Genomic DNA, 12,105 nt, shown 5'->3' on the forward strand with positions numbered 1-12,105 from the left:
ACTTTTAGCCTTGAAAGCCTCCGGACCAGAAGGTAGGGCTGGGGGTGATTGAGTTCAATCACCAATAACCAATGATTTAATCAATCATGCCCTACACAATGAAGCCTTCATAAAAACCTGAAAGGATGGTGTTTGGGAAGCTTTGGGTTCGTGAATGTAGATTGGTAGACAGTGGCCTGCTTGGAGAGAGCATGGAAACTGCATTCTTTCCCCACACCTCGCCCTATGAGTCTCTTCCATTTGCTGTTCCTAAATTATATCCAGTTATAATCAATTGGTAATATAGTAAGTAAAAATTTCTCTGAGTTCTGTGAGCTGCTCTAGCAATTTAAGCCCAAGGAGGGGGTCATGAATCTCCAATCTATAGCTAGTTTGTCAGAAGCTCAGGTAAGCTGGACTTGAACTGGCTTTGAAGGTGGGGGAGGAGGGAGGTCTTACCGCACTGAGCCCTTTACCTGTACGATCTGAGCTGTCTCCATAGATGGCATCAGAACTGAATTGAATTGTAGAACACTCAACTGGTGTTTGAAGAACCACTTGGTGTGGGGGGGTAAAAACCATATGCTAGAATGGAATGTAGAATCTTATTAAGAAATAGTTACCTTCTGCTAATTCTTAAAGAGTGTTTCATTCACAAAGATACTGTGTTAGGACCTGAGAATAAAGAGTCTATTAAGAAATAGCCTCTGGGGACACCTGGGTGGCTCAGTTGGTTAAGTATCTGCCTTCGACTCAGGTCATGATTCCAGGGTCCTGGGAAATCCCACATCAGGCTCCTTGCTCAATAGGGAGCCTGCTTCTCCCTTTGCCTGCCTCTCCCCCTGCTTGTGCTCTCTCTCTGACAAACAAATAAATAAAACCATTAAAAAAAAAAAAAAAAAAAAAGCATTAGCCCCTAACCCTCAGAGATCTTTTAGTCTAATTAGGAAGCAGGTAAGACAACACATCCAGTATGGTTAAGGTGTAAAGATTCAGGTGTATATTGGATTCTTTGGAGATCCAGAAGGCAGCCATAAAAACCAGACTCCTGGACCAGGGAACATTTCTTGAAGGGGTTGAAACTTGAGGGATGAGAGTCAAAAAGCAGTCAGGGTAGGATAGGACATTGTCAGTGACTTGTCTTTATTGTAAGCAACACAGGACAGTAAGAGAATACTGACTATAACACCCAATAGCTTTCAAAATGTCAATCTCTCATATTTCAACAGGCTTGTATTAGCTTGAGATTTAATATAACCTAAAATCTAATATTTGCTTTCTGTAGAGTCATAGAATGGTAGAACATGAGAGGATAGTTAATAATACTTAAGACCCTTTCTTTTTAATTTAATTTAATTTTTTCAGTTTTCTAAGATTCATTGTTTATGTACCACACTCAGTGCTCCATGCAATACGTGCCCTCCTTAATACCCACCACCAGGCTCACCCATCCCCCTACACCTCTCCTCTCCCAAACCCTCAGTTTGTTTCTCAGAGTCCACAGTCTCTCATGGTTTGACTTAAGACAATTTCTGAAAGGGGAACCCTCTTACACTGCTGGTGGGAATGCAAGCTGGTGCAGCCACTTTGGAAAACAGTATGGCAGTTCCTCAAAAAATTAAAAATAGAACTACCCTATGACCCAGCAATTGTATTATTAGGTATATAACAAAAGATACAAACACTATGATCAGAAGGGTCACCTGCACCCCACTGTTTATACAGCAATGTCCACAATAGTCAAAATATGGAAAGAGCCTAGATGTCCCAAGACTAATGAATGGATAAAGATATGATATATGTACACAATGGAATATTACTCAGCCATCAAAAATTGAAATCTTACTATTGCTATGAAATGGATGGAACTAGAGAGTATTATGCTAAGTGAAATAACTCATTCAGATAAAGACAATTATATGATTTCACTCATATGTGGAATTTGAGAAACAAAACAGATGAACATAGGGTGGGTGGCCCAGTCATTAAGTGTCTGTCTCCGGCTCAGGTCATGATCCTAGGGTCTTGGGATTGAGCCTCAGATCAGGCTCCCTGCTCTGTGGAAAGGTTGCTTTTCCCTCTCCCACTCCCTTTGCTTGTGTTCCCTCTCTCATGCTCTCTCTCTGTCAAATAAATGAATAAAATCTTTAAAACAACAACAACAACAAAACAGGTGAACATAAGGTAAGTGAAGAAAAAAAAAAATAAGGTGAAAACAGAGAGAGAAGCAAACCATGACAGACTCTTAACTATAGGAAACAAACTGAGGGTTGCTGGAGGGGAGAGGGTGGTGGGGTAACTGGGTGATGGGCATTAAGGAGGACACTTGATATAATGAGCCCTGGGTGTCATATGCAGCTGATGAATCACTAAACTCTGCCTCTGAAACTTATAATACATTATATATTAATTAATTGAATTTAAATAAAACATAAAAAAACTTAAAAGTAATAATAATACAATATTAAAACCTCTTTTTAAAATCCCAAAATAGGGGCGCCTGGTTCAGTCTGTTAAGCATCCGCCTTCTGCTCAGATCATGATCCCAGGGTCCTGGGATGGAGCCCCACATCCTTAGGAGCCCCACATCCACATCCTCCCTCTGCTTTTGCTCTCTTTCTCCATCAAATAAATAAATAAAATCTTAAAAAAAAATTTCAAAGTAATTTTTGTTTTTATAGAACACATAGATAAGCAAGAGAAGAGAAAAATTCATGTTTAATTCTACTTCTAAGATGTCATGAATATTTTATAGCTAAAATCTTGAAAAATGCCCATGTTTATTTCCTTGAAGTAAATTTAGGATTAACTCCAAGATAAGAATTACAAATTAAAAAAAAAATTCCCATTTTCAGGGCTTTCACTGACATGAACAAATACAGAAAGACTGTACTTAGGTTTGGAAGCCCGCGCTGGGGAGTAGGTGGCTGAGTCTCCCGGCCCCTAAGCATCGCTGAATGAGATCATGGCCCCTTTGGCTTCTTTATCAGCCAATGGGGAGCCGCAGCCAAAGTCAGGTGATCAAGGGGCCTCCTTGGCGCAGCAGCCACAAAGTCCAGGACGCCAGACGGGAACCAGGGGCGCAAGGGCGCTGGATCCCTGCAAAGATTCTGCTGGGCTGGGAAGGGGGGACTGGGCTCTGGTGCTTTGGAACTCCAAGAGGGCAGCCACTTGCTGAAGCAGTGGACCCCAGCCTAGAGATTGCCCCACCAGGCTCCGGGGGGCAGTGAGCACCTTGGCAAACCCCCAGATGTGTGTCAGATCAGGTGCCTGTCCTCAGGCCGCAGGTCCGAGGCAAGCCAAGGAGCCTCTCCCGCACGCGTCTGGGCCGCCCTCCAACAGCTGTAGCGCTGCGCCCTGGGCGCGTGAGTCCCCGCGGGCGAGGCCTGCCAAGAGCCGCGCCGGTTCTCTGGAGGCTTGTGGGCCTGCGGACACGAGCCCCGTGGGTTTTAGGGTCTCCTCTCTCAGGTGCAGGTCTTAAAAACTGGGGGTCCCTTGGTATGGGGTTTAAACTCTTGCCTCCTCAAGGAGCAGCTGGGTTTGGCGTTCCCTCCTCACTGTGGTTCTCTGGACCTGGCATGGGGTCCAGAACCAGGCCCCGTCCCGGCCTCTGCCAGGGCCTGGATGTAGAGGAGTTGCTCAGGCGGGGTTTAGGTTTTGGTTTTGTTACTCACCGCTCCCCCACCTCCCGCCCCAGGAAGTCCATCTTTATGCAGCTGTAGATTTGGTGTTTCTGTGGGACCAGGTGAGTTCAGGATCCTCCTCTGTTGCCATCTTGAACTGCAACCAGATTTTTTAAATGTTACTACTTAATCATGTATTTTTAAACAAAGTTGAGAGCAAATCAGTACGTCTCTCTTCCTCTTGAACAAGACCAGTGTTTTTAGAATGCTTTAACTTCCTTCAAATATTCCTCTCATTGTCTGCCTTTGAGCAACTTTTCCATCTTCCGTGCTATTTTTATCTAGTATTTTATTTCCATTTTGTTTTCCAGTGGGAAAAAAAAAAGTTATCGTCATTATTTATTTATCTAAATAAATAAACTTTGGTTTTCAGGGCAATTTTACTTTCACAGCAAAATTGAGCAGAAAGTTCTGAGCATTCCCATACGCCCTTTATTTTTGCCCCCATCCTCCTTATTTTTATAGTCAGTTCTTACTTGAATTTACCAGCGCTTGTTGTGACTTTTTGTTCCCCCTGCGCCCTGCATCCTCTCCCTTCCATCTGGATTTATTTTTATTCGTACAAAGTGAACTTCACTATGATTTCTAGAAGGTCAAAATAAACATTTCTAGTTTTTCAGGTATGAAAACTTCTCCTTGGATCTGTGAACGGATTTAGTCGCTAGAATTTTAATTTTTTTTCTTCGTATTGTTTTGTGAGCAAGTTCATGTTCACGGGCATTGTCTTTTTTTTGGTGGGGGGTGGGGTGGGGGGAGGAAAGGGAGGGGAGATGGACAGGGAGAGAGAGAATCCTAAGCAACCTTCGTGCCCAGAAAGGAGTCTGACGTGGGGCTTGATCTCACGACCCTGAGACCATGACCTGAACCAAAATTAAGAGTTGGAGGCTTAACTGACTGAGCCACCCAGGCCCCTGGGCATTGTCTCTTTTGAGACTCCCATGCATGCCTGGGAATGGGAAGTCTCCCATGGGATGGTTCTTTTTTGTTTTTGTTTGTCTGTCTCTGTCCACATTCAACAGTGCTCATGAGTCCCAAACTGGTTTTTCTCTTAAATAGCATTAGACTTACAGAAGAGTTGCAAAGACAGTACAAGGAGTTCCCATTACTGCAGCCCTTAGCCAGCTTACATGTAGCCTTTAGAAATTCATTAAAAATTTCTAGCTAAATTCTTCCCAATACCTTATATGGTGTCTGAGAAATCTGTCCCAGCCGAGTAAAGGCCTGGATCCTTTGCTCCCTGTGGATGCCTGTCTTTCCTCAGATTTTGAGTTAGTTGTTGGCTCTGTGACCTCAGCTTTCTGAAGGATTTGTGAAAGTTAATTTGCAGTTTGTCTAGCTTGTTTCTTATTGTAAGTGGGGTAGTGATGCTTTTCCACCCTTTTTATCTTCAAGGGGGACCAGTTGGGTGGGTTTGTTGTTTCTTTTCGTTTTTCCTGATTCTCCGTTCTTTGTAGAGATTTGCGGTTACCAATGGGAATTCCCCCGAAGATAGAAAAGCCCTAAAAGGATACCTTTTCTTTATTTGGTATTTCTGTTTTGTAAGTTACACTGTCTGCCCACGCACGGTTTATGGGCTTAGCAAATAATCTATTCTATACATGATTTTCATCTATTTTATTCTGCTTCCTATTGTTTTGTGTCTGTGAGATTGGAAACACTTTGAAGAAAGAGGACGTGAGCTCTGCTTTGGTATACCATGTATATTCCTTCATGCAGCAAGCATTTTCTGATCCCCTGCTCGGTGCCAGGAGCTGTGCTAGGAGATGGGGGTATTGTGGGGAGCAAGCAGGAAGGTTTCCCTGTTAGTATTGTGGGGGGTCAGTAAATGAACACAGAATAAATGTATAATTACCTACTAGGATAAAGAAAAGTGTAGGATGCTCTGGGACCTAATTTATACTGGAAGTTCAGGAAGAGTTTTCTTTGGAAGTGACTTTTACATTGGGACTTGAAAGCTAAATAAGAGTTATGGGAAGAGTTGGGAAGAACAGCATCGCAGACACAGAACAGGGTATGCTGAAAATCTTTGATTAGTAAAGAATGTGGGGCATCTACAGATCGGAGTGAAGGTTGGTGAGGTTAGAATAGGCTGAGTGAGCTGGAGAATGAAAATGTCTGGCATGAAATGGACCTGGAGACACACTCAGCGGCGGAAAGATACAGGGTCTTGGCGGAGTTGATATTTCATTTTAGTCTTGGCAGCTGTGGAAGGGCTTTGATTCAGTTTGCATTTGAAATCATTGGCCTGGCGCTGGATGGAGGACTGATTACGGGGATAAGCAGGTCATCAGGGTAGTCCCGGCAAGGGGTGACAGCGGCCCAAGGAGGGTAGTAGCCGTGGGGTTTGAGGAAGAAGGCGGACTCACAGTACAGTTTGCAGGTGAAAGTGGCAGGGTGTGCCGATGCTGTGTTTGGGGGAGAGGTGCTGTGGAGCCTGGAGAAGGCATCAACAGTTCCTTTCTGATTGATGTAGTCACTTCCTCTCTCCACAGAAAGAGGGCAAGACATCACCTGTGAGTTGTCTTCCGTGATTTGCTTTGAGCAGACACCAGCTGTCCGGCCCCAGTATGTGTGCGTCCCGCAGTCACCCATTCTACATTCTCTCTTCTGCTGCCACTGTCCTTCCCAACTGGACTCTTAGTTGGCGGGGGTGGGGAGGAGAAGACAGTGTGGCTTTCATCTCCTGTGCTCCATAGCACTTAGCCCCGTCCTTTGCTCATAGCAGATCCTGAAAATCCTTTTTTTGAAATGCGTTTCTTCTGAGCACTTTTTTCTTCAGTTGGACAAGAAAGATTTTGTTTTCCTTTAGGCTTTACCAAACGCTTCCTTCAGTTTTTAGCCCCTTGGTAACCTATAGTGCATGTGTCATATTGATTAGAGATTCAAGTCAGTTTTTCCTTTGCTCTTTGATTTTTGTCTACAGTAGAGTCGGGTTACAGGACGAGCAGAGAGCCAAGCGCTTCACGCGAGCCTGGGATTCGTGTCTGGGAGGCGAGGAGTACTTCCGAGCACCGTGAAGCATTTGCACATATGTTTTTCTCTTCTGCCTCTGTGGTAAGACATTTTCCTAGCTGAGCTTTGGATTTTTCCCATTCGAGTTCTGAAATTTCCACGTGGGGTTTAGCCATTGGGCGAAGTGCTCTTGGATTCCCCACTTAGCATCGGGGGCGGCTTCCGCTGTCAGATTTTGCTATCTGTGTTTTTCTGGCCTGGGTTTTACTTCCCTATTTGCTGCTGGCCTTTTTGGCCTCTATTTTCCCCCCAGTATTTCATGGTTGTAATGTAAGGACTTTTCCTTTCAACAGTTCTGTGTCCTCAGGGAAGCCCTCCATCTTGTAGGTCCGTGAGTTTTGGTTTTGATCCCTTTACCGTCCAGCTGTGACCCCTGCTGCTTGGATCACTGCACCCCACGAGGCATGGGCCATCTCTCTGTAGTTTTGCCCGATGCTGATTGCCCTCTGTCCTGACGTTGTTGCAGACATAGTTTTTAATTCAGCAGAATTTTTCTCATTCTGTTTCTTCATTGCTGATTCCAGTCTGTCTCTAAAATGAAGCCAATTTTGTCAATTTCTTTTCTTTTCTTTTTTTTTTTTCCCCCCTATCTGGCAAGGTTGAGATTGCCACTGCACTTGACAGCTGCTATGCAGTATGTCATTACTCAGCTTTGGAAGTAATTTTAGAATGTTGTGTGCTCCTGCCTATGGAACAGTGTGTTACGGATGTCCTGAGGGGTGGTGCATCTGAAGGTGGGGGTGACCTGAAGAAGCATCTGTGACATTTGTACAATGCCTTACAGCTTACAAGGGGACCTTTAGATATGGTGCTCACAATAAGCCGGGAAGGGCATTAGAATTTCCTAGGTGGGTTTTTGTTGTTGTTGTTGTTTTGACTTATATATATAACTTTCCACTCAGCAAGGAGCCCAGTGTCAGACTCAATCCCAGGACTCTGGGATCATGACCTGAGCTGAAGGCAGATGCTTAACCCACTGAGCCACCCAGGTGTCCTTACAATTTTCTGTTTTAAAGTCAAAGGACTTGAGGATCATAAAATTAAGTCTTTTTCCTACGTTGTCCAGCTAGAAGGTGATGTCCCACCATTGTTCTTTACACTGCAGGGTTTTGTGCCAGTTCAGACTGGCATGAATAGGCTAGACTTCAGGCACCTTTGGATCCAGGAACTCGAACAAGTTCCCAGGGTCTAGTTATTCCTTGGCTCTGCTCTTCACTGAATTGACCTTCCTTTTATTCAGGCTCTTCCCTGGGGGGTGGGGGCAGTATGGCTTCTGGAAGCTCCAGGCTAATGTCCTGGAATCCTAGAAAAGAAGAACATGCCTTTTCTGCAGTACAGAGCTTGCCTCTTACTGTCTCTGACTGGGTTACATGTTTATCTCTGAGCCAATCACTGTGATCAGAAGGTTGTGACTCTGGGGCAGACCTGAGTCCTGAGTCCTGAGTCACCGGAGGGCTCCTGGAGTCAGAGGTGCAATCAACCCGCCTTAAATCACATGGTGGGGGTGGGCAGGGGAGTGGTTGCTCAGAAAAAAACTAGAGGTACTCTTACCGGAATAAAAGTGAATGCATGCTAGGCAGGCTAGACATGACATGTCCTCTGTGCTGAATATTTTCCATTTGCCCCTCAGATCCACCCACCACCCTGTTTTGTGCCCCAGGAGGTCTAATTTGTATAAACTGCATTGATGAGCAACCTTTCCCTCAAGCTTCCCATTGCATTTGGTCAATGGAAAGCTCTGGCAGGAGATTAGAATTAAGAGGAAGTGTGAGAAAGGGTTATTTATTCCATCAGCTCCTTTCCCTGAGGGTACCATCTATAACTGAATGTCACAGCTCCTGCCAGACAACCCTCTTTATCTAGCTTGCCCTGTCTCCAGACTCTGCTGACTGCTTTCCTTATTCCTTCAACCTAACGTGGAAACCCCCCTGGGGAATTACAGAGTCCCTGGTAGCCTCCCCACGCTCTGTTCATACTTTTGTAAATGCACCCTTTATGAAAGTAACTACTTTCATACTTTCGAATTACTAACTTTGAGTGTGTCATCTCTTTCCTGCTAGGACCTGATTGATTCCTAGGGTCAGGGAAGTGAAAATCAAATCCATGCCATGTGAAAAATGATGTGGAGCATCTGGGATGTTAGGTTAGGAAGTGAAAAAATTTAAGGGGGATATGTCAACAGTGAATGAGAGAGCTGGGAAGGATAACCAAAGGGAAGAGGGGGCAGCATGGTTTTGTGTGGCTTCATTTAAATTCGAGTTGTAGGTTTCTGACAGTGCTGTCTGAAAATGAAAGATAATGAGTTCGCCATCATTGATGGTATTCAACTAGACGTCTCTAATGACATCCATTTTTCAGGGTATTTCCTATTTTTAAAGAATACTTATTTATTTTAGAGAAAGAGAGAGAGAGAGAGAAAATGCTTGGGAGGAGGTGGGGCAGAGAGGGAGGAAGAGGGACAAACAGATTCTCTCTGCTAAGGAGGGAGCCAGCTGTGGGTCTTGATCCCACCACCCTGAGATTTACCTGAACTGAAATCAAGAGTCTGAGGCTCAACCTACTGAGTCACCCAGGCACCTCCAATGACGTTATAGTTCTTTTCATGCAGGAATAGTTTCCATTTCCTTTGTCCTTTGGAGACCCATTGCTTTCTCACGGCCTGGCAGACATTTTGGTGTTGAGACCGGAGGCTGTGGGTGCACCTGCTGAAGCCTGGAGTCTTTGCACTCATTTGCATTGATCTCTTGGGTCTTCCTGGTTCCTGGGCTTCTCCCCACTGGTGTGAGTGTCAGGAATCCAAAGTGGTAAGCTGTGCTTTGCTATCTTGTCAATTGGAGACGTTAAAAGACTTCACCTGTGTCTTTGCTGTCACAAACTGACAAATGCCTTCAAGAAGGAAACCATGGGGATGTAATCTAATGATGTCCAATACAGAGGTACCATGTTGTTACATGTTACATGTTGTTACGAGTCAGCCACTTGTACGAGTCAGCCACTTGTCCTAGAGAAGTAAAGTTACATTATTAGAGAATAGGAATTCACTGTACCTTAACCACTGGGCCACTGAAGTGTGTAAACAAGCCATAGACAAGATGAAAAACAATGGGAGTGGCCATGTCCCAATAAAGCTTAATGCACACAAACAGTCAGTGGGGAGATTTGGCCCATAGGCTATACTTTGCTGAGCCCTAATTCTCAGGGGGTACTTTATTACTATGGTAGCTTGGTGGATTGCAGGCTCAGTATGAGCAAGTAGCTGTGCACTAGCTGAGTCCCTGAGCACATGACCCTGGAAGACACGTCCCACACAGAGAAAAGCGCAAGGGGGGGCCTGAGCTCGTATCTGGGCTCAGCCACTCTGTGATTGAGGGAAAGCTGCTAGACCTTTCTGAGTCTCAGTTTCCTAATCTCTAAAATGGGACTATAATTAGAATGTCCATTATCCTTGCTGTTTATTTAAATGAAGCAGTGTATGGAAAATAGCACTGAGCTTGACACAACCCTCACTGGACACCGTTTCCTCTCTCTCCTCCTTTCCTAAAATGATGTGGAAAGCATGAATTACTTCATTAGGGCACCTTTGAAAGGTCACTGACAATTTCATCCAACTCAGGAAATGTTTGAAAAAAGCCAGTGTCCTGTCTCTGAAGATTCTCAAAAGTGCAGAGGAACAGGGTTGGGGATCAGCAGGCGGGAGAATGAAGGGAAGGCCTGGTCCCCTTGTCCCTTAATATCCCTCTTTCCTGCCTGGCCTTCTGGAGCTGGATGGATGCCCTTGCAGGTACTGGGTGGTTCTGAGGTTTTAACAAGCACAGTTTCTTGTCCAGGGGACCTTAAATCAGGTCACAGTTCAGGAACATAGGGATAGTCAGCTTGGAAATACGATAGTGTCTTTATATGTCTGAAAGGCTAAGCATGCAGAAGGAAGAGGGGCCTTCTGCTGGTCACCCAGGGGAGAGAGGTAGAACCAGTGTGTCTGGAAGCCATGGGTCATCCAGAAATGACATGGTAAGCCTGGGGAAGAGGTGAGTGTCCTGTTGGTAGCGATATTCAAGCAGAGGATTTTTGGGAGGTGGGAGAGGGAATAAGGTCTGGAGAGGGCTATAGATCAGACCCTTCCAACTCATGAATCCATCTTGACCCTCCGAAAGTTCAGAGCAGACAGATCAGGATAGGAGCTGGGGCAGGTTCTTCTCCACGATTTAGGTGTGATTAATGGGCCCCTTTTGGGGAAGGATAACAATAGGTAACATTTACTGAGCTCTTGGAATGTGCCAGGAACTCATACGTACTTCAAATGTTTTATTTCATTTTTTTTCTCATAATGGCTTTAAGTGGGAGGTTCATATTGTTATGTTCATTTTATAGTTGGGCAAACTGAGGACAAGGGAGGTTAAACATAGAGCCAAAGACCACACAGGGGATAATCGAAGCCAAAATCTGAACATGAGTGTTCTAACTCCAGAGCCTACAATATTTTAATTTTTATTATTTTTTAAAGATTTTATTTATTTATTTGACAGAGATCACAAGTAGGTGGAGAGGCAGGCAGAGAGAGAGGGGGAAGCAGGCTCCCCGCCGAGCAGAGAGCCCGATGCAGAGCTGGATCCTAGGACCCTGAGATCATGACCCGAGCTTAAGGCAGAGGCTTTAACCCACTGAGCCACCCAGGTGCCCTACATTACTATTATTTTTTTTAACGATTTTATTTTTTAATTTGAGAGACAGAGAGAGCAAGAGGGAGAACACAAGCAGGGGGAGGGGCAGAGGGAGAAGCAGACTCAATACCAGGACCTGAGATCATGACCTGAGCAGAAGGCAGACGCTTAACTAACTGAGCCACCCAGGCACCCCGTGCTACATTCTTAATCCCAATTTTATTTGAAATTAAATAATTATGGGAGAGAAGCCTTTCTGACATGATGCTGTGCTGTATTAGGTGCTCCGAAATCACCAACAAAAATCTACACTTAATAAGTAAATTGTGTTACAGGGACTAAAAGTTTGAAAACATAATGAAGACAAAGATCCCTTTTTAGCAAAATTAAATAGCAATGTATTAGGTGCTGCCTTCAGTTGGTGGTAGGCCTGTTGGAGTATGAAGCTTCTGGGTTTCCTGCCGGCGGCTCCTGCTACTTACCTGCATTCATTTAACTTAATGCTGAACTATCCATCCGGGGTCTACTACACACTCTTCCTCTTGGAGGAGGCCCCACAAGGAAGTAACCCATATTGGTAACTGGCACGGGGAGGAAGGAAGGGAGGGAGGGAGTACACCAGTCCCAAAACATACATGCAGTTGGGTAAAAAAAAAAAAAAAGTTATTTAGACGGCTGGCTTTTGGAGAGAATGGTCTTTGTTTGGGAAAATTGCTTCATCAGCCTTTTAAAGATTTTTTTTTTTAATTTATTTATTTGATAGAGATCACAAG

At 44.6% G+C, this 12,105-nt stretch overlaps 1 protein-coding gene across 3 annotated transcripts in view; it reads left to right on the top strand.

Annotated features, from left to right (window-relative positions):
• Positions 1–12,105, top strand: part of LOC116573025 — a 138,103-nt gene that overhangs the window by 14,051 nt on the left and 111,947 nt on the right. For 2 of the 3 annotated variants that reach the window (XR_004278584.1, XR_004278586.1), the window contains exon 2: positions 6,586–6,716. The gene's annotated coding sequence lies outside the window, so the exon portion shown is untranslated. Of the gene's footprint in view, positions 1–6,153; positions 6,176–6,585; positions 6,717–12,105 lie in introns of those variants that run through there. The other variant, XR_004278585.1, reaches the window with a different exon arrangement.

Source organism: Mustela erminea, chromosome 14, assembly GCF_009829155.1.
Source record: "Mustela erminea isolate mMusErm1 chromosome 14, mMusErm1.Pri, whole genome shotgun sequence".
Taxonomy (NCBI): domain Eukaryota; kingdom Metazoa; phylum Chordata; class Mammalia; order Carnivora; family Mustelidae; genus Mustela; species Mustela erminea.